At 35.8% G+C, this 23,305-nt stretch overlaps 1 long non-coding RNA gene across 1 annotated transcript; it reads left to right on the forward strand.

Annotated features, from left to right (window-relative positions):
* Positions 1-2,169: 2,169 nt before the first annotated feature.
* On the forward strand, positions 2,170-20,014 carry LOC123576160. The gene is made up of 4 exons (XR_006701196.1): positions 2,170-2,182; positions 2,659-2,663; positions 3,607-3,610; positions 19,626-20,014. It is a non-coding gene; the product is annotated as an uncharacterized LOC123576160 (long non-coding RNA).
* The last annotated feature ends 3,291 nt before the right edge of the window (positions 20,015-23,305 follow it).

Genomic DNA, 23,305 nt, shown 5'->3' on the forward strand with positions numbered 1-23,305 from the left:
CAACTAAAAAAAAAAATCATTAGTGGCTACCGTATAAAGTCTAAAATCTCCATTACTCAAAGCTTACTACAATCTGACCTCAAATTAATATACTACTTAATTTTTATGCACGGAGCTTCGCCAAAATTATCTATTTTTTGCTTTCCTTTTTGTACGCAGTGTATACTTTCTTACCCATGCCTTTGAACTGAACTGCTTCCTCTGACTGGAGTTGTAATCACAATTTTTTGAATGCTTACTGTGTTCCACAGTATTACGAACTTTAAATGCATTAACTCATTTAATTTTCACAGTAGCTTCAAAAGATCATGTTGAACTATTATTATACTATTGAACCTACTGTATAAATGAGGAGACTGAGGCTCAGAGTTTAGTAATCTGCTTATGGTTACACAGCTAATAGTTGGTTAAACCAGGCTCAACACAGGGCTGTCTGTCTCCTCAGCCCACGTGCTTCTCTGCAGTCCTGCCTCATGATCCATACACACTGAAGCCCTGTACACACATGTGAGGTAATAGAGACCTGGTCTCCCTTAACTCTTTTATTTTTAATTGTTTTTAATGTTTATTTATTTTTGGGAGAAAGAGACAGAGTGTGTGTGTGTGGGGGGGGGGGGGAGGAAGGGTGGCGCAGAGAGAGAGGGAGGCTCAGAATCTGAACCAGGTTCCAGGTTCTGAGCTGTCAGCACAGAGCCCCACGCGGGGCTCCAACTCACAAACCATGAGATCATGACCTGAGCCCAAGTGGGATGCTTAACTGACTGAGCCACCCAGGGGCCCCTTCCTTAACTCTTTAACTTCTGATTTTGTCAAACGTTTATTGACCATCCTGTTAATTTTGTATATGTCAACTATTTCATTTCATCATATGACAGCATCATTTCACATTCTCACCAACTTAAAAAACTTTTTTAAAATTTTTATTCTTCACTTTTTTTTTTTTTTTTTTTCATTTTAGAGACAGAGAGAGAGAGCAAAAGCATGAACCAGGAAAGGGGCAGAGGGAGAGAAAGAGAATTTAAGGGCTCAATCCCATGACCCTAGGATCATGACCTGAGCCAAAAGAAATCAAGAATCGGCCACTCAACTGACTGATGTACCCAGGTGCCCCCTCACCAACTCTTTGTTTTATAAAGTTTATTCTCCTACTTAGATTATAATCTTGCTGAAGAACGTCTATTTTCTTTTTAAATGGTATCTGGCATCTTATTTTTTCCTCAACATAATAACTCTACATATAACACAAGTTCCTGGCAAATATAGCCTGAGGCAAATTAATTAAAAAGTATAAATCAGGGGCGCCTGGGTGGCTCAGTCAGTTGAGCGTCTGACTTTGGCTCAGGTCATGATCTCGCGGTTCATGAGTTTGAGCCCCACGTCGGGCTCTATGCTGACAGCTCAGAGCCTGGAGCCTACCTCAGATTCTGTGTCTCCCTCTCTCTCTACCCCTCCGCTGCTCTCTCTGTGTCAAAAATAAACATTAAAAATTAAAATTAAATAAATAAATAAACAACAAATTAAAAGTATAAATCACTGTGATTTTAAAATACATAATTAAGAGTCATAACCTCTTTGGACCTCTGTTTGTTCTCCATATTCATAATAAAATATATTTTGTTAGGATGAAATACTAATTATGAGGCTAGCTATTACTTACTAAGTAAACACTATGTGACAAACACTCATGAGATTAGATTCTTATAACCACTTATAATCAATTATGCTCATTTTGTAACAAAGGGAAATCAGAGATCAGAAAGCAAAGGCGAGATACTTCAGACTTTGGAAGTAAGTGAGAGCGCAAGGATTCAAACTTTACTTAGCTGTAAAGCCTAGACTCTTTTTGCTATAACAATTAAAGAGATAGCATATGTTAAATTGCTTTGTTTTTTTCAAACAGTAATGAAGTGTTCCTTGATTCTGATGCATAATGAATTCGAGAAAATATGATTAATACTTTTCTTCAGGGGGAAAAAGATAAACTGTACATGTATACCTGATTTTTTAAGATAAGCATTGATTTTTAAATTGTCAGAATGAAAAGAAAAATGATTTTTTTAATAATTGACAAAATAAGTAGTTAGAGTTGTCAATGAAATGATCTTGAGAAATAGGACTTTGTTTTATTCACCTTTGAATTCTTGTCATTTTTCTTTGGCCCTCATACAGCAGAGACTTAAGAGTGAAAAAATACATGAATCGAAATAGGTCTACACTTTCTAGCACTGACACTGAAACAATACTATGCTTATCGCTCCGATAAACACATAACATGATCTATATCGTGATGTGTCTGCAGTCCTCGTATCCATGGTGAGCTGTGCTAAATCCCCTGGTGCCCCAACTTATCACCATATACTATTTACATAACACATACTATAAATGCAGATTAGCCAGCCTGAACTCCAATGTGTTACCTAAATTACTTTACTTCTGATATCTGGGTGACATCAGCTGTTTCTATAGATATGTATATAATCTGAATTGGGTCAAAGTTATTTTGAATTTTTCACTATAACTTGTTGACTTAAAATTAATATAGATTGTACCACTAAAGATGCAACATATATACGATATTGACCAGAAGGAGAACTTATCACTGTGGGGAAAAAGAAATGTTAGTAGAAAATCAAATATGAAATAATATGTGAAATCAAGAGAGTGTGTAAAGGTTACTAAGTTTTTGTAAATAAACAAACAAAATAACGATGCAAGAATTGCAGCGATTATACATTATTATAACAATGTGGGATCAGAATGCAAGAGGGGGTTTTGTAAGCATTATTTATATTCTAGATAATGTGATGTTGCCACTCCTGGTTGCCATGGCAATGGGGTTCCTACTATACAGTAATATTATTATAAGGAAAACCACATGCAAATTTAATAAATACTATTTACGGATAGAACTATGTGCTGTCTAGTCCTCTCATGGGGAAAATCTTGAGAGAAATCTGACATGGATTGTGCCAGAAAAAGAGAAAGGATATGAGAAAATCTGAAATATTTATAAAAGATTAGGAAGCTAGGTTCAGTTTATATGCTAGAGTCTCTTGATATGGCACAATTTCTTTCTCTACTACTCACAGTAGTCAAGGTCACTATAGATAATTATGTAGCTGCAGATCCATCGTGTGTAGACAATTCTATCCACTGACACCAATGCTTAGAAGGGAACACAGACTAGTAACCACAGAAATACAATGTCCTTATGATCTGTGCCAATGGGTGTGTAATCAGAGAAAAAGTATCAGATATTTACTAAAATTGCTGTCCGGCTCCTAATTATCACCCAGGAGAATTGTGTACACCAGAAGGAATGGTGGGTGGGGGGAGCGGGAAGCAATGGGTTTTGAGGATTTGCACAAAAATAGGACATTTTGACCAAAACTACCATTTATATGCTACCCTCATTTAATGCTTAGATATATTTGGAAATACTCTGAAGTCATGGTATTTTTTCTGTTTTAGGTGTTGGATTATACATTTCAAGGTATAACATACTCTTCTGAATTCAGATGTCCAACTCATTCATATTTATTGAGTGTAACACAATAGATAAAAAGCACTATAAGTCAGATATTTCAAGACGATCAACTTCAGTAGAGAAGTGCTATGTATCTGTCACACACCAAGTGAATAAGCATGGGTTTGGAACTCAGATAAATATCCCTGGAATCTTTGCCTTACTCTTTATTTGGTGGAATGACTTACACTTTTTTATTCACACCAAGTGCCATCGTTGTCTTATTCACTGCCAATTTTAATTAAAAAATATAGATATTATGATGCTTTACATTTAAAAGCATTGTTTTGTGAGTATGGGATTCTTGCCAACATTCCTAACCAGCATGTGGTACATTTTTCTTTTCTCTTCTGAGTGGATGTGTAGAAGTTAGGAGAGGAGGAATAGGAGGCATGTTTAATTGGGTTCCAGAGTCAACAGTGTTTTGACACCCATTTTTATAAAGGAGCTAAATAAAGCCCCTGACCCAAGAATGTGTGTGTGTGTGTGTGTGTGTGTGTGTGTGTGTGTGTTGTATAGTAAAGAAACAGAACTTACTGATTGTCACAATACCTTAGTAGACCCTGGTATATGTGAAGATTTCATTCTAAGAAGCAACACATTAAATCATACATACTGCCATGTTAGTAGTTCCTTGTCCCCAGCGTGCAACAGGAAAGAAAATCCCAAATATAGTTCTAGAATCATGTGGCAGTACTCAGTTTCAAAGTGTTCATCAAGGGATTCAGAATGCTTACAATATTCTTCTACTTATTGCAAAAGTAAAAAACAAAAATAAATAAGTAAATACTTAATGGAAAATTCTGAGGCACGTCAGAAAAAAGACCCATAGATGAAGAACAATTATAAAACCCAGCTAAGCTTTTGTTTTCTTGCCTCAGATCAGTCCATACTTTTACTTAAATTTAGTAAGTCAGAACTGGCATTAAAACCAAGCTACAGAATCCAGAGCCCCCCTTCCCCAGGAATATTATCAATAATAACAAGATCCAAAATATGGCAATGACACTTGCACCTAATTATAGTATTCTTACTGCAATTATTTTCTTTTATACACACACAGAGAGAGAGAGAGAGAGAGAGAGAGAGAGAGAGAGAGAGAAAGGGGGTGCTGTATCAATTATAAAAATGTTCTTTTTTAAAAAAAATAATGTTTATTCATTTTCGAGAGACAGAGCATGTGCAGGGGAGGGGCAGAGAGAGGGAGACATAGAATCTGAGGCAGGTTCTAGGCTCTGAGCTGTCAGCATAGGGTCCTTCACAGGGCTTGAACTCACCAACTGCGAGATCATGACCTGAGCCGAAGGCAGATGTTTAACTGACTGAGCGACCCAGGCACCCCAAATAAAGAATGTTCTTAAAAGTGACCAGTACTCTATCAAGTGTAGCATCAGGTATAATTATTTGTGTTTGTGATTTTAAGATACTTGGCTTACCTTTGAATTTTATTATTTAATCACATCTGTATGTAGCATAAAAATTTACATTCATTTTGAGATATCTACCACATTTACTATGCCTCTTAGCTAATCTTTGCTTCAAGTAGCTCATTAAAATTATGTTTACGTTGGAGGGAATAAAACTGTAAGTCAGATGAAAACACTGATTTATCCTAGTCATGTATTTACACAGCCAATCTATGCCACTAAAAATGCTCATTGGCATGTTTTTACAAATCCCCTAAATATTGGACAATTATAAAATCGCTGTAAGAATGCCTATTTCTCTAAAGAATTATAAACACAGCAATGGACATACCCAGTAATGTCTGCCTTACCCACCCACCTCCTAAAGCTCTTTTCTAGGTTGCTTCAGAACTCAAACATTGAAAGGATAGCAGAAATTCACAATCCAACCTCCCACAGTTGCTTTTTTGTTCTTTTTAATCGTATTTCTTCAGACTCTGATAGACCCACTGTGACCTTAACACTAAAATGAGCACGTCTTCTTCCTTTCTTTCCCCATTCATTAACTTCCTAAAGTCTTCCACCGCCATAATTCTGACAGCCTGTAGGGGTTCACAATAGTTCTTTTTTAACTTGGATAACCATCTTGGCTTCCCTGAACCATTTTTATTTGTAAGCTATAAGATGAACATCCTCTCTATTATCCTTTGATTTTTAAAGCTCTTGTGTTCACCACATGTCCCAAACAAAAATCTACGACTTTCGTTGGTTAGCAATATATACTTTATAAAATGTATTTAAATAACAGGTCTTTCAATGCTGACAAAGTTGTGCTCAATTCTTTCAATATGTCATACTAGCCATGTAAACTCATTTGCTATGTTTCTTAACACATCATATGTCAAACTCATGGGAATATGTATATATGTGTGTGTACTTGTATCTGTGAAGTGTATAAGTGTATATGTGTACATATGCATATGTGTAATATATATGTAGTGTGTCTGATTTTAAAGCATTTTGTGTATATATATATATATATATATACATATATATATATACATATTTATATTTATATTTATTTTTTAGAGGGGGGTAGAGGGGCAGAGGGAGAGAGAATCTCAAGTAGGCTCCACACAGTGATGCCTGATCCCACAACCCTGGGATCATAAACTGAACTGAAATCGAGAGCAGATAGATGCTCAACCAGCTGAGCCACCCAGGTGCCCCTGATTTTAAAGCACTTTGATATCAATGTGGCATCATTATTATTATTATTATTCTATTACATATAAGGAAACTGACACTCAAAGGAAACTGAGACTCATAGTGGTTAATATTTTGTCCAAGGTCACAGAAGTTGTAAATGATGGAGATTGAGACTCATTTTGGAATGACTCCAAATCTGACACTTTTTTTCCTACAATAATTTTGTCTCTTATACACAATCCCATAAGAATTTCTTTAGATTTTCCCATCTCAATGTTGGTTTTTACATCCATCTTACCATATTGTTTTCTAATACTGGGGCTCTAGTCCAAGAACTAATTACCTCATTTCTTCAATAATCACCTTTTAAGGTTAATTGACTCCACTTAACTTCTGTGTTTTATATAGCTGTCAGTTAAAATTGTTTTAATGTCCTTGCCTGCTAATTCCAACAGCTGTGACAGTTTTGGGTGCATTCCAATTGATTGATTCTTCTTCTCACTATGGGTCATGTTTTCCTGCTTCTTTGTATGCCTGACAATCTTTCACTGGATACCAGAAACTATGAACTTTGCATTTGTAAGTGCTAAATATTTTTGTATTCTTAAGACCATTCTTCGGCTTTGTTCTAGGGTGTAGTTAAATTGCTTAGAGACAGTTTGACTCTCTCAGGTCTTGCTTTTATGAGATGTTGGGTGGGTTTCATGCAGTCCACAGTCTAGACTTAATTGATCCCTCTCTAATTGCCTCAAATGGTTCTTTCCCCTACCCTTGGATTAGACTGGAAAATTTCATAGTTCACAGGACATTAGGTAGAGTTCTCAAAAGGCAGTTTCTCAATATTGGGAACAACTGTGTTGTTCTGGTTAAGCCATTCTTCCATTAGTCAATGTAAAAGAGGTTTATTTTTCTCTATTTCATATTGATTCAGTGATGAACCCCAAATTTTATATTAGTCTTACTTTCTCTAAGCGCATTTCCTTATTCCTCATCAAACTTCAGTTTTCTGATCTGTAAAACAAGCAAAATAATAATACTCACCCACACAGGGTCATGGTTAAAAAAAGAAGAAAAAAAAAAGAAAATCCCCCAGGCATATGAAGTTTTAAGCTCTTTCCTGACATAGAACCCTCAATAGATTTTAACCATTTTGATTATTACTGCATGCAGGTGAAATTTCTGTGATCTAAAGGTTAAGTAGAATCTGATTTTGTACCATCTTCCCCATCTGATTTATTAGTTTTGATTTCACAAATTCTCTAGTTTCAATTCTTTAGTTTCATTCTGCTTACGATTCACAATCATTTCCATGATTTCCAAGTCTCTGCCTCATTTCTCCCATTATTACTGGACTTTGAAAGTTCTTTCTTCTCATAATTTTCATCCATTTAGATACTTCTATCCCCTTGTATCCAGCCCAAGTCATTATCTCCAAACTCTCTGGTGTCTCTAACCCTCACTGATCCCACCTCTTCTGAATTCTTACAACACATAGTCTATGTGACATAAATTAGCAATTAATTTCACAGTATTTTCACCATTGATTTTTCACCAAATAGACATACCTTGATGGTGTTTTTTTAAATTTTATTAACCTTTTTTTCCCCTCACAACTATCATTCTGCTTCTCACAATTAAGTGATTAACAATACTGAGTAATTTATTCACTGACATTTTTAATGGAGAGTGGTTTTATTATTATTTTGAGCTTTCTACACTTTTCTAAACAAACAGAAAATTTACATTTAAGAAAAAGCTGTTTAAATTTGCAAAGCAAACATTTCATATTGCATACTTTATTGTCAATAAGTATAAAATTATTTTACATCAGATTTAATATCATATGCATATTATATGGGCCACTTATACTTAATATAGCTTCACATTATTCATAGAGTTTGTATTTGTGAATTAACCTCTTCATTAAAACTTATTTGTAACCTCCAAATCCATATTCATGGCATTTTCAGACTGTCATGAACATGCACAGAGTTGGAAATAATTCGAGTCACCAACACACACATTTCCAACCGAGGTCAAAACAAGGAGACATTTGCAACAACATGGATGGAACTTGAAGGCATTGTACTAAGTAAAATAAGTCAAACAGAAAAAAAGTAAATAACATGATCTTATATATGATATCTAAAAACAAAACAAACAAAACAAATCAAAACAAACAAACAAAACAGGTCATTGAGAATAGTTTAGTTTGGTGGTTTTATCCAGGGGAGGGTGGTGGGTAGGTAAAACGGGTGAAGAAGGAAAGTCAGTCAGTCAGAGAAAGACAAACACTATATGATTTCACTTATATGTGGAATTTAGGAAATACAACAAACACATAAAGGGAAAAGAGAGAGAGAGAAAGCAAGAAACAAATTCCTAACTATAGATAACAAACTGACAGTTACCAGAGGGGACATGGGGAGGGGGTGTGAAATAGGTGATGGAGAATAAAGAGTCCACCTGTCATGATGTGCACTGGTGATATATGGAATTGTTGAACCACTATATTCTACACCTGAAACTAATATAGCACTGTAGGTTAACTAACTGGAATTAAAATAAACACTTCAAAAACAAACAAACAAACAAACAAAAAAGAGAGTCAAAAACCAAACCAAAACAAGGAGACAGCTTTCTTGGTTCAGCTCTCAGACTGTAAACAGGTGTCCTATTCAGTCTATTCAGTGTTGTGTTTTTGCATTTTTGTGCTTTCTGTTGATTTCTCTGTTTAAGCTGGCCCCCAAGCATAGTGCTAAAGTGCTACCTAGTGTTTCTAAGCGGAGAAAACTGTGATGTGCCCTATACATGTTAGATAAACTTCCAAAATGTTTGTAACATTTATTCATTTTTTTGAGAGACAGAGAAAGACAGAACATGAACAGGGAAGAGGCAGAGAGAGAGGGAGACAGAGAATCCAAAGTAGGCTCCAGGCTCTAAACTGTCAGCACAGAGCCTGACACAGGGCTTGAACTCACAAACTGCAAGATTATGACCTGAGCCAAAGTTGGACACTCAACCAACCGAGCCACACAGGGGCCCCTAGATACAAACATGAGTTAAGTGTTGTCATCCTCGAGTTCAGTATTAATGAAGCAACAATATATATTGAATAAAATATTTTAAACAGAAAGACACATAAAATAGGTAGTATATTGATCAGTTGATAAAAATGTTGTAACCAGATGCTTGCAAGAACCTAACCCTGTATTTCTTCTAGGAGAGATGGTTTAATATTAGCTAGCTAATTCACTGTTTGAAATGACTGTATAGACATATCTGTTGTGAAAAATGAGAACTGACTGTAGCTCGTGTCTTACCTTTACATTATTAATGACATGACTAACATAAATAAAATAAAATAATTTGATATACAAGTGATTATATAAATCACTCTATTTGAAATGTGTATCTGGATAACCTAGAAACTTCTTTTGAAATGCTGAATATTTCTCTTTTTTCAAGTATAAATTAATTCTTGCCTTCACTCTCTACCTGTGGGCCTTTAAAAGTGTCACATGGCTTATGATATCTGCCAGATGACTTATAACTTGAACTGAATAAAGTTAAAAAGAAGGAAATTGCATTTTGGGTTTTTTTGACAATAATCTGGAATGATATATCCCAACTGTCTACTGCATAAAGGGTTAATATTCTCTGGAAATAACACAAAAAACACAATCAAAACAATATTTTTTAAGAATAAAGAAGCCAAATGAATATTTTTCAAATGGAAGAAACCTCTAATCCCCTTCATATGTATGTGTTTATTCTACACTATTTCAAGTGATCCAGGTGAAGAGAAACTATAATATATTTTCCAATAGTTTCAAATCCATAGTTATGTCATTTTCTTTTAAATAGTAGATGACGGTTACAAAAGGAGCCTCATATTTAAAAATATGAGTATGGATATCATTTTAAAAAAGCATTTGTAGTTTTAACTTATCTGGCGTGACACATTCAATCTACTTATGAGTGTGTCTGCGTGATGTTAAATTACATAAGGTATGTAAATATAAATTGTTGTATATACTACCTGGTAAGTTCATTCAATTAAAAATATTCACTGAAACCTAGGTTGAGAGTGAAAGATGTAAAGATGTATTAGTTATGGTCTAAGTCTCCAAGGAGCTGACTGTAAAAGAAAAAAAATGATAAGCAAATAAGTATAATAGAAGAGTATACTTTTATGAAAATTACATTATGGAAACACAGAGAAGTTTCTAAGCCAACCTGGAAATGGTTACACCTAAAGAGGCATGCCAGCTTTATTTATTGTGACAAAAACACTGGTGACAACCAATGTATCTTCTAATAGGTGAATGGATAATAAATATGGTAGATACATGACAATGCATTTTTCTTCAAAACCCATAGACAATTACAACACAAAGTACAAATGTTAATATACGCAAAAGTAAGAACAAAAAGTATTTAAAAATTTGGGAGCTCCAAGAAGGAATGCAAACTGTAACAAGAGGATCAAATTGTGTTACAAATGTATGAAACCACTTCAGTGAAAGAAATGGAAGGAAAAGGTGCTGACCTAAATAACTGGAAATATGTAGAGTCTCTAAGAGTAAAGGCAAAGAAACTTCACATGATTGTACTCTAGTTGATTAAGTTGTTGCCCATGGGGATATGGGTTAAGAATTCAGATTCTGCTATATATATATATTGCAAGTAAAGAATTAAGTAAACGTAAGGCAGATGGTGGGAGCCAGATATCTCATAGTCACAGTGAAAATTTATTAATATGCCAGAGAGGAGTTTAGAATTAACTATGTAGTGATGGATTAGAGTTGGAGACATTAATATGAACTCATGTTGGGTTTAATAGAGTTAAAGATGGTTGCATATAAAAATATTTATAAATATATGTATGTACATGGGTTAGCATATACACTTGTGTTTCTTTGCTGTGACAGCTGAGAAGGCCTGATACCCCAGTAGGAGCACAACTAGAGCTCAGAGCTTAGTTCCTAATACCCTTCTCCAGCAAAAAGAAACCAGTGTCCTAGGGTAAATGATTAGTTCTATGGGATATATTTCCTAGGTACAGGAAATATACAATAAGAGGTTGTTGAATCTTAGGGAGCCCAAAAGTGAGGAAGTACTCAATAAGAAGAAAAAACTGATGGGAGGTATGTCAAAGGGGCACAGGAGCCAATTAAGGGAGCTCCTAGTGGCCAAAGCTGGAACTATTTGGACAGGAAATTAATAAAATAAATAAAGGAATATGGGATTATAGCCCAAAGTACAAAATAAGTATACATGAACCAATAGTGACATAAGTAAATGATTGGGAAAAAAAGGAGGGAAAAGAGATAAGTCTCCTTTGCCTAAGAATTCCAAATAATTTAGATACTCTGTTAATAAGGAGAGGAAGCATAAATCTCCACTCTGTAGGTGTGAGCTGTGCATAGTGACTTCCTTCCAAAGAGTTCAGTTAAAAAAAAAAGGAGGGGGTGGGAGTGTAATAATAATCTTATGGTGGAGAAACTTGACAGTTACCACCTCAGCCAGTCAATATCAGCCATGATTAATTGTGTTGACTATATATTCTCATGCTGCGGTGTGATAGAAATGGTACTTTACCTCTGTGATCTTCCTTGCAAATACACCCCCCTCTACTTGTGACATAATTTCCTGTAAAGGGATGTCCTGCAAAAGACTTGACCAGTACTCCTCAAATCCATCAAGGTCATCAAGAATAAGGAAAATGTGAGAAACTTTCACAGCTAACTGTAGTTTATAAAGAGACATTTCAAGTAAACAAATGTGGTATCTGTGCAGAGACAAAAATGGGAACACTGTAAACCACAAAAATGACCAATTATCCTCCTTTCCTAACATGAGTGGCTGTTGCTTCTTAACTAATCACAGCGTTAGTCCCTATCCTTTATCCTCCTGGATTGGGAAAAAAAAAAGTCATTAATACGCCCAATCCTACATTTAGCCTACTTCCTGCCAGCACCCAAAGCAGAGCAAACTTCCTGCTTTCTCAAACTTCCTTCAAATTACAGAACATAAACACAATTCTTTAACCAGTCTCTTCTTAAACTTTCTTACTGAGATGACCTATCATTATCCATGGTGTGCAGTGTCCCTTACTGTAGAACTACGAAACCCAATTTTGTTTGACTACAGCTATGTTCCTGGTGGCCATTGACCAGACGAGGGCCAGGACCAGAATGCAAGAACACAGCCTGTGTTAAGCAGGTTGGACTTAATCCTGTAAGCAGTGGGAAGACTGATTGGAAGACTTTTATACATGGAATAATATGCTTTAAACTGCATTTAAATTGTGATGATTAATATGTAAAGAAAGATCTTGAGAGAACAAAGACTGTAGTTTAGGGACTGCTCTAGCCACACCTGAATCTGAGGACAAGGTAAGAATGGAGGGGAAAGTGATAGAACTGAGAGACGTTTACTAGGCAAAATCTGTGGTCTATAGTAATTGTAATGAGAATAGAGTGAGAATAAACCCTCAATCAAAGATACTGATTACTGGTTGACCACATTATCATCTCACAACTGATTGACTCCCTAGAGGTGCCCACACTGCAGACCTGTACAGGAAAGGCAGCATGAGAACAGAACAGATAAGGCACTTGTAATTAATGATTTGGATTAAAATACAAGGCAGATGTTGTTTCCACATTTAAAATTCTACCACGGTAATATAGTACCAGTGTTCTTAGATTAGAGGCATTTTGAATTCAAGGAAAGTACAGTGTTCAGTATTGCTTGATAAAAAGTGACAAAAAACACCAAGAATGTATATTTGATTTTCTGCCTAGGAGAAAGACCAAGAGTTGACAGTTTCCCTAAAAGAATGTTATTCAGTCCTAAATAAACAAAGATATCCCCTGATGAAAATAAAGATGTCCTCAGAATATTATTAGTTCCACCTGACTGAAAACTTCATAAGGGCAGGGAGTATTTGTCATGTCTATTATTTTATTCTTAGCACCCATTCATCATACCTCCTGGTATATAATAGGTGCTCAGTAATTTCTTAGCTGATTACTAGAGAATATAGCCCTGGGGTGCTTGGGTGGCTCAATTCATTAAGCGTCCGACTCCTGATTTAGGTTCAGGTCATGATCTCATGGCGGTGGATCGAGCCTGGCATCGGGTTCTGAGCTGGTGGCCCAGAAGCCTGCTTGGGATTCTCTCTCTCCACCCCCCCCCCCATCCTTCTCCTGCTCACACACTTACTAAGTAAATAAATAAATATTTAAAAAATAGAGAATGTAGTCCTAACAGAGCCCAACAACACCAGTGACAGGTCGTTTGACAGGTCGTGTTCTCATTGGGGGTTCTAAGGTAGAAGAGATGCAAGGCATCAATTGCTTAGAGAAGAGGAAGGATATTTGTATTTATGGATTTTCAGTGAGGATAATAAAGTCATCATACTATTTACTGTACTAGGACATTGGATGTTGAGTGAGCTGCAATAGTTTCCCCATCCAAGTTGGGGTGGCTAAGAAGGTGAATCATCATCAGCTGGGATGCTTTCACACTGTCATTCTATCCCTAATCTAGATTCTGGCAAATCCCATGAGATTATTTGAAACATGATATGGAGAAGTATGAGACAGCCCTTTGCAAAACCATCAAAAAAAATGGAGAATGGAGCACCAGGAAAAGCCGTGACAGCCAAAGTTAAGAAAGTCTTGCTAGAATAATAATAGCCAAGCCTCGGTGAAAATGAAGTGATGATCAAAATCAAACCCAAGTAGTCTTATGTAAGTACCCTCTGTATCCAATTTAACTGCTGAATACATTCATTTTTTTCATTTATCTCTAATATAAATAACTTCCAATAACTTTAGAGTAAAAATATCTGGTTAAATTAACTAATTTCATTCTGAGAAGAAATATCTAAATTTGGACAGACTCTATCCAGGGCAAAGGAAGAGCCTGAGAAGTCTAAGCATTAAATATAATATGACACATCTCCTCCTCCCAAAGCTACAAACCATCTTACATGATGAATAATAAAATACACATATATTCTAAAATAAGTTCATTGAGACTTTTTATTTTTTCCCTCCTTCCCTTTCTCTTGTGTGCACACCATTTTGTGACGCTTTTTCTGCTGATCTTAAAATGTCCATCATCCACTCACCAAGCCACTGGACTACAAAGACAACGTGAATTTTCCTTAATGTTTTTTGTTTGTTTGTTTGTTTTTGTTTTGACTCTCACTTACCAAGCAGAGAGGAAAAATGTAATTGGATTCCCCAAAATTAGTTACAATGAAATTTCATATGTAAAATGAAATGAAATAAAATGAAAGGTGTTGTGAAGAATTAAGAAAGCTAGCACATTTAGGGACATTTCAATCATCATCCAATCAGTTGCTTTCACTAAGTAGAGTGTTTGATTTTTAATCTGGCAGGATATTTTGTTTTCATGTGGACATCATTGGCCATACTGGTAGACTCACAGCTTCCCCAAAATAAACTGAAACTGCTCCTCAGCAGCTTTTAAATTTTAAAAGAACATTTTAAATGAACATAATGTATCCAAAAATTTAATATTATCAAACACTCTGTACTAATTCATACTTTCTATTTTTTGCATCCGTTTAATTTTCCACTGGCCCCAGTCTGTTGATGTCTTTTAGTAACAGAGTTTACTAATTATTGCTTATTTGTTATATTGATGCATTAAATGAAACACAGTCCTTTGAAACAAACAAAAAAACAAGAAAAACCAGAATAAACCAAAAGCTTGTCTGAAAACAAAGAACCTATTTATCTGAAACAAAGAAACAAAAGCTCATGTTACCATGAATGAGATAATTTTTTACCATAGAATCTTTGAAAGAGAATTTATAAAATGATAGATGTAGAAGAATCAATAAAGTATAGGACTGTAGGTGGCAGGCTATTCTTAACTCCAGGCTAAATCTTTTTGTGATATGTGCGTGCGTGTGTGTGTGTGTGTGTGTGTGTCTGTATGTGAATGTAGCAGTATGTATTTATTGGCATGAACTTCCAGCCAATGTGCTGCAGGGTAAGTAAAGGTTAGAAGTTATTAGCCATTTTCAACTAGACTAAGGAATGAAGGCATGTTAATGGTACAAAAAATCTAAATTAGGTATGAATTTCATTGACGATTTTGCTGAAAAGTTTACTTACACATGGTACCACGTGCCATCCATTAAATTGGCAAATGCAAGAACTGTGCCTGTCTTTAGAGTATTTAGTTTTTCTAAGACTGTAGATTCATTGAGAATTTGATAAAAATCTGTGGATTTTTACACAGAGAGATTTATAGTTAAACCTGCCTCTGGCATGTACTTTCAAAGGGTTTGTACATATGATAAAGGCCCTTGGATATCTCCCAGTTTCTATGAATGCCATACCTTCAAAATCTGTTTCTAGAAAACACGTTGATGGCAAGTGGTCCTGCTTTTGAAAACAGGGAAAGCCCTCTGACTGAGGCAACGCGAAGAGCAGATCTTCATAGAACGGACCATGGGGAATACACTGTGTTGGCTCTGCTACGAGGTAAATTCTGTAGCACAAGCAGAATGAGGGAAACCAAGCCACGAATATGCTGATTATGCGTTAGAGAGAGTTTACCTCTAAAGCAATTCAGTTAATTGGATGTTAACTGAGGGAGATATTTTAGTGACTTCTACTGAGTATAATTAACAATAAGGGAGACATTCTAAATCAGGCCCTGAGAGAAAAGAAAAAAAAAAAAAAAACTTGGAAGGAAAAATGCAAAGAAAACATTTTCAGATAAGGTGAAGAAAACTCTTCAAAGAATGCTGATTTTTTATCAGAAATAAAGGATTTATCCAGTCCAGTGTAGTTAATACAACCAACATTATGCATAAAAGTAACTCAAAACATTAGCATGCATATTCTTTCTGAGATGGGGAGGAAGACACCTGATAGTTTTAAAATGATTTAGGAGGAAATTTACCATTCTGCAGAGCTAGTTTTGACTGGAGACACATAGTTGAAAAGAATATATATAGCCTTGCCTAGTTAATAAACCATTAATGGAAAAGAGTAGCAAATAGCTTAACTGACCTTCCGGATCTTGTCAGAATCCTGTCAGGGAGGTGGCAGTCGAAGAATGACAGAGTCAAGTGACTAAATGACAATGGCTGGTGAGACTGATTTTAATGAACTGTATCTTTGAGAAATTGATATAGAACAGATGTGCTTGGAGTTGTTACGTAATACTTTAAATTCTAAGTTGCTATTTGCTCTTCTGCAATTGCCAGTATTCTGGGGTTCAGGTGCTGGTTTGCAACCTTGACAAGGAGAGAAAGGGTAATGTGTGCATATATGTATGGGGAATGAGGTCCTTCCCATCGGATCCTCTCTCCATCACCCTCATTCCCTCCCTTCAAGACTGTAAGTCTTCGTGCCCTTACTACTTTATAGGATGCCATTTTTGCCACACTTACCAATGCTGTCACTTGATCAGTATTCTAAGCATATCCCCAATTTGGCGTTGAACATTTCTAGGTGCAGACACAATCTATGCTTATATAAATATGTACATAATATTAAATTACAGAAAATTATTAGAAAGGACAAGAAAAATCAGGGAAGCATAGGGAAGAGAAAACTAATAGATAACTTGCTTTCTACTTTGCTTTCTACTTTTCAAACATTCAGAAGTTTTTGAGAAGCCTCCTAATCTTTTATATGCTCTATCTATGACCTTAGGAGCTCAAATAGGAGGAAATTAGGAACGAGGGGTCAGTGGTGACAATAGAATTAGAATGTAGGTGAAGACTTTGAACAGAGAACAAAAAGTATCAAGAAATAAAGTAGTTGGTTGTTGTTGTTTTTTTTTTACCTGACTGCTAACAGTGGGTAGATGTTGGTGTAGCTGGATACCATGGATTAAAAAAATGGGAGATTTACCCATGAGATGAGAAAGAAAGAATGACATTGTGAGAAGAATTCTGATTCATCCACTCTTGTTTTCTCTCCTGTTCAAATGCGGAGATAGTGGGAACTCGATTTTGGAAGACTGAGCACTAGAAAATGCCAGAAGGAGCGGTAGGTCCTAGAGGAGAATCTAGATACCCGCAAGGACTGGGAAACAGAAACATTTTATGAAAAGAAAACAAATGTGGGGAAATTTTTAGACTTTGTAAACCCACATATGAATATCCTGAGGGAGGATTTGTCTTGTGTGAGGACAGGAAATATCAGAAGAGGAAGAATAAATTTTGTGGTACAAGAGAAGGACAGAGTTAAGAAATAGGAGTGGCTGCAATTCTGACAAGTAATCAAAGAGGTGAGGTGTCCAAGATGTGGGCAGAATTAAGTGGCCCATGAAGTTTTGGATAAAACTTTGTAGTAAATGTATTTTTGGTGCTAGGAATATAGTGGGCTTGAAAATGTCACAGAGGGGCTGACTGACATCTGTAGGTATCTCCTTCCTGGTGGCTCATACAAAACTAACACCAGCTTTGGGAACATTGATTTTGTTCACCTCCCTCCAGCCCATTGGTGATTGATGGACTTGGGTAGGTCTTATTGGTGAAGAAGGAAAGTTAATAACTTGAGTAAGAAATATGAACTATTAACTTCTTATAGCATAGGAAATAATGATATTATTTATTGTAATTTAGCAAACACTATTTACTGCTTCCTATATGTCTATATTTTTGTAAGGAGTAGTAAGCCAAACTAGACTTAATGTTCTAAAGATTTCCTTCCTTACTTTCTCCTCCTCCTCCTTTTCTCTTTCTCTCTCTCTTCCTTCCTTCTTTCCTAAAGTACTGCAAAGGAGAATTTAAGGCAGCTGATAATATTAAATTTAATGATATAAGATTAGGAAGTAAAACATTTGTGGCAGTGGGAAAATAGAATTTCAGTATTAAACAAGAATTGTAGAGATCTCCTGGAAGATGGTGAAGCAGCATGGAGACCCTCCACTTGTCTCATCCCTGAAACACAGCTAGATCAACACCAAACCATTTTGCACACCTAGGAAATTGATCTGAGGATTAACACAACAATCTGAACAACTTGAGCCAGAGAACTCAGCAGGTATACAGTGTAGAGAGGCGAACTGGGGGAGAGAAAGGTGTGGAGTATAGGGAGCTGTTTTTGTGGATACAGGACAGAGAACGGAGGAGAGTGCAGCATATCAGGAGAGTGCAGGAAAAAAACACTACCTTGAAAGTTGCCAGAGAGAAAGAGGAAGAGTGAAAACACTTTCAGGGGACTGAACAAGAAATATGTTCCCCAAAACCATTGATGGGATAAAAAGAGAGGATTTCAACATCACAAGAATTCTATAAACAGTGGAGCACAGAGTCTGAAATTCTGAAGGTCAGTGCCTGGCAGCCACACTTGCTGGTATTGAGACAAAGATGCCAGAGTGGGGTGAAAGCTGGTGCCTGCTGTGTGTTGTGATTTGCCACCATCTCTGAACCTCCCCTGCTAACTGTACGATCACAGGAACATTTTCTGTGGCAACCTGGCACCCGGGTTTGCTCAGTAAGACTCTCCTCCAGAGAGTCAGTGCTGGTCCAAGGTGCAGGGGTCTCTGAAATGTGGGGTTTTGAAACACAACCCCATCTGAGATAAAACTCTGGAGGGAGGTGCTGCCAGTCAGGCAGATGGCTTGAACATGGACAGGGTAGAGACTATGAGTGGACCGAGGCCTAAGGCAAAGAAGGAGTGCTTGATTGTAGGTCGATGAGAATGCGAAGTTCCTGTACCAGACACTAAAGACCTGGGTGAAGCCATTTCCACTTCTCCCACACACGTCCACCACACGAATCCACGCCAGTAAGCTAAGCAGCGCCACCTGGTGGAGAACGGAGCCATTACACCAAGACCTGCCCAACTGCGCCCTCCAAGCACAGAAGACCAGCACAAGTCCCTCCACCTGCTTAGTGTATGGTCTATAGAGTGCTTCATAGTTTCAGTTCTAGGGGATGCTGGATATAACTTCATTCAGGTTTCATTCTGTTTGTTGGTTCATTTATTAGTTCATTTTTTTACTTCTATTTTTATTTAAAATGTTTTTCTTATTTTATTTTTTCCTTTTATTTATTTTTCTTGGATACAGAAAGATAAAATTTTATATTTTTTTTATTTTTAAGTTTTTTTTAGTTTTTTATTTTATTTTAATTTTTTAATTTTTATTCTATTTCACTTTCTTTCATTTTATTCTATTTTATTGTATAAATTTCTTTTAATTTTTAAAATTTTTCTTAATGTTTTCCTTTCTTTTTTTCTTTCCTTTGTTTCTCTATTATATCAAGATTTTATTCAACAAGCAAACAAAAATACACCTAGGATCTTCCGTTATTGGATATTTTGTTTTGTTTTTTTTAATATTTTAATTTTCATTTTTTTTATTTTATTAATTTGTTCTTCCTCCAAAATGACAAAAACTAAGGAATTCACCCCAAAAGAAAGAACAGGAAGACATAACAGCCAGGGGCTTAATCAACACAAATACAGGTAAGATGCCTGAAGTAGAATTTAGAACCACCATAATACAAATACTAGCTGGGGTTGAGAAAAGCATAGAATCCCTTTCTGCAGAGAAAAAAGAAGTAAAATCTAGTCAGAATGAAATTAAAAATGCTATAAAGGAGATGCAAACTCAAATGGATGCCATGATGGCAAAGATGGATGAAGCTGAGCAGCAACAAATCAGCAATACAAAAGATAAAATTATGGAGAATAATGAAGCATAAAAAAAAGGCAAAAGAGCACCATACAACACTTAGACAACTCAGTGACTTACTAAAAAGGAATAAGATCCAAATTATAGGAGTCCCAGAAGATGAAGAGAGAGAAAAAGGGGCAGAAGGTTTGTGTGAGCAAATTATAGTGGAAAACTTTCCTAATCTGGGGAAACACACAGACATCAAAATCCAAGAAGCACAGAGAACTCCCATTAGATTCAACAAAAACTGACCATTGCCAAGGTATATCATAGTCAAATTCACAAAATATGCACACAAGGAAAGAATTATGAAAGCAGTGGTGAAAAAAAGTCCTTAACCTATAAGGGAAAAGAGATCAGGTTCACAGCAGACCTATCCATAGAAACTTGGCAGGCCAGAAAGGAGTGGCAGGATATATTTAACATGCTGAATCAGAAAAACATGCAGCCAAGAATTGTTTATCCAGCAAGGCTGTCATTCAAAATAGGAGAGATAAAGTTTTCCAGACAAACAAAAACTAAAGGAGTTTGTGACCACTAAACCAGCCCTGCAAGAAATTTTAAGGGGTACTCTTTGAGTGGAGAAAAGATGAAACAAAACAAAAAAGACCAAAAGCAACAAAGACTAGAAAGGACCAGAGAATATCACAAGTAACACCAACTCTACAGGTAACACAATGTCACTAAATTAATCTTTCAGTACTCACTTTAAATGTCAATGGACTAAATGCTCCAATGAAAAGACACAGGGTATCAGAATGGATAAGAAAACAAGACCCATCTATATGCTGCTTAAAAGAGATGAATTTTAGATCTAAAGACACCTTCAGATTGAAAGTAAGGGGATGGAGAACCATCTATCATGCTAATGGTCGTCAAAAGAAAGCTAGAGTAGTCATACTTATATCAGACAAACTAGATTTTAAAGCAAAGACTGTAACAAGATATGAAAAAGGGCATTATATCATAATTAAGAGGTCTATCCAAGAAGATCTAACCATTGTAAATATTTATACCCCAACTTGAACACAACAAAATACATAAATCAATTAATCAAAATCATAAAGAAACTGATAAAATATCATAATAGTAGGAAACTTCAACACCCCACTTACAACAATGGACAGATCATCTAATCAGAAAATCAACAAGGAAACAATGGCTTTGAATGATGCACTGGACCAGATGGACTTAAAAGATATATTCAGAGAATTTCATCCCAAAGCGGAATACACAATCTTCTCGAATGCACATGGAACACTCTCCAGAATAGATCACATAATGGGAACAAATCAGCCCTCAACAAGTAGAAAAAGATTGAGATTATAGCTTGCATATTTTAAGACCACAGTGCTATGAAATTCGAAATCAATCACAAGTAAAAATTTGGAAAAAACCATGAATACTTGGAGATTAAAGAACATCCTACCAAAGAACGAATGGATTAACAAAGAAATTAAAGAGGAAATTAAAAAGTACATGGAAACCAATGAAGATGAAAACACAACAGCCCAAAACCTATGGGATGCAGCAAAGGTGGTTATAAGAGGGAAGTATATTGCAATCCAGGGCTTCCTAAAGAAGGAAGAAGGTCTCAAATACACAACATGACCTTATGCCTAAAAGAGCTGGAAAAAGAACACCAAATAAAGCCCCAAAACAGCAGAAGACAGGAAATAATAAAGATTAGAGCAGAATAATAAAGATTAGAGCAAACAACAACAATAACAATAACAGTAGATCAATGAACCAGGAGTTGGTTCTTTGAAAGAACAAAATTGATAAACCCATAGCCAGATTAATCAAAAAGAAAAAGGAAAGGACCCAAATAAATAAAATCACAAATCAAAGAGGAGAGATCACAACCAACACAGCAGAAATACAAACAATAATAAGAGAACATTATGGGAAATTGTATGCTAACAAATTGGGCAATCTGGAAGAAATGGACAAATTCCTAGAAACATATAAACTACCAAAACTGAAAAAGGAGGAAATAGAAAATTTGAACAGACCCATAACCAGTAAAGAAATTGAATCTCTAATCAAAAAGCTCCCAACAAACAAGAGTCCAGGGCTGGATGGCTTTCCAGGAACAGTTAACATCTGTTCTTTTGAAGCATTTACAAAAAATAGAAATGGAAGGAAAACTTCCAAACTCATTCTATAAGGACAGCATTACCTTGATTCCAAAACCAGACAATGACCACACTATAAAGAGAACTATAGACCAATGTCCCTGATGAACTTGGACACAAAAATTCTCAAAGATACTAGCAAACCAGATCCAACAATACATTAAAAGAATTATTCACCATGAGAAGATGGGATTTATTCCTGGAGTGCAGGGCTGGTTCAATATCTGCAAATGAATCAATGTGATATACAACATTAATAAAAGAAAGGATAAGAACCACATGATCCTCTCAATAGGTTCAGAGAAAGCATTTGACAAAATACAGCATCCTTTCTTGATAAAAACCCTCAAGAAAGTAGCAATAGAAGGATCATACCTCGAGATAATAAAAGCCATATATGAAAGACCCAACGCTAATATCCTCAATGGGGAAAAACTGAGAGCATTCCCACTAAGGTCAGGAACATTACAGGGATGTCCAGTCTCACCACTATTATTTAATGTACTGTTGGAGATCCTAGCCTCAGCAATCAGACAACACAAAGAAATAACACACATCCAAATCAGCAAGGAAGAAATCAAACTTTCACTCTTTACAGACATAGATATATGATACTCTATGTGGAAAACCAAAAAAAAAAAAAAAAAAACTTCACCAAAAAGCTGCTAAACCTATACATGAACTCAGCAAAGCCACGTGATATAAAATCAATATCCAGAAATCGGTTGCATTTCTATACACCAATAATGAAGTAGCAGAAAGAGAATTCAAGGATCAAGCCCATTTACACTCGCACCAAAATCATAAAATACCTAGGAATAAACTGAACCAATGAGGTGAAAAATCTATACACTGAAAACTATAGAAAAGTTATGAAAAAAATTGAAGAAGATACACAAAAAGATGAAAAAAAATCCATGCTCATGGATTGGAAGAACAAATATTAAAATGTTGATACTACACAAAGCAATGTACATATTCAATGCAATCCCTATCAAAATAACATCAGCATTCTTCACAGAGCTAGAACAAACAATCCTAAAATTTGTATGGAACCAGAAAAGACTACAAATAGCCAAAGCAATCCTGAAAAAGAAAACCAAAGCTGGAGGGATCACAATTCTGGACTTCAAGCTGTATTACAAAGCTGTAATGATCAAGACATTATGGTATTGGCACAAAAACAGACACATAGATCAATGGAACAGAACAGAGAACCCAGAAAGGGACCCACAAACATATGGCCAATGAATCTTTGACAAAACACAAAAGAATACACAATGGAGAAAAGACAGTCTCTTTAACAAATGATGTTGGGAAAACTGGACAGC

Source organism: Leopardus geoffroyi, chromosome C2 (genome assembly GCF_018350155.1).
Source record: "Leopardus geoffroyi isolate Oge1 chromosome C2, O.geoffroyi_Oge1_pat1.0, whole genome shotgun sequence".
NCBI classification, from domain to species: Eukaryota; Metazoa; Chordata; class Mammalia; order Carnivora; family Felidae; genus Leopardus; species Leopardus geoffroyi.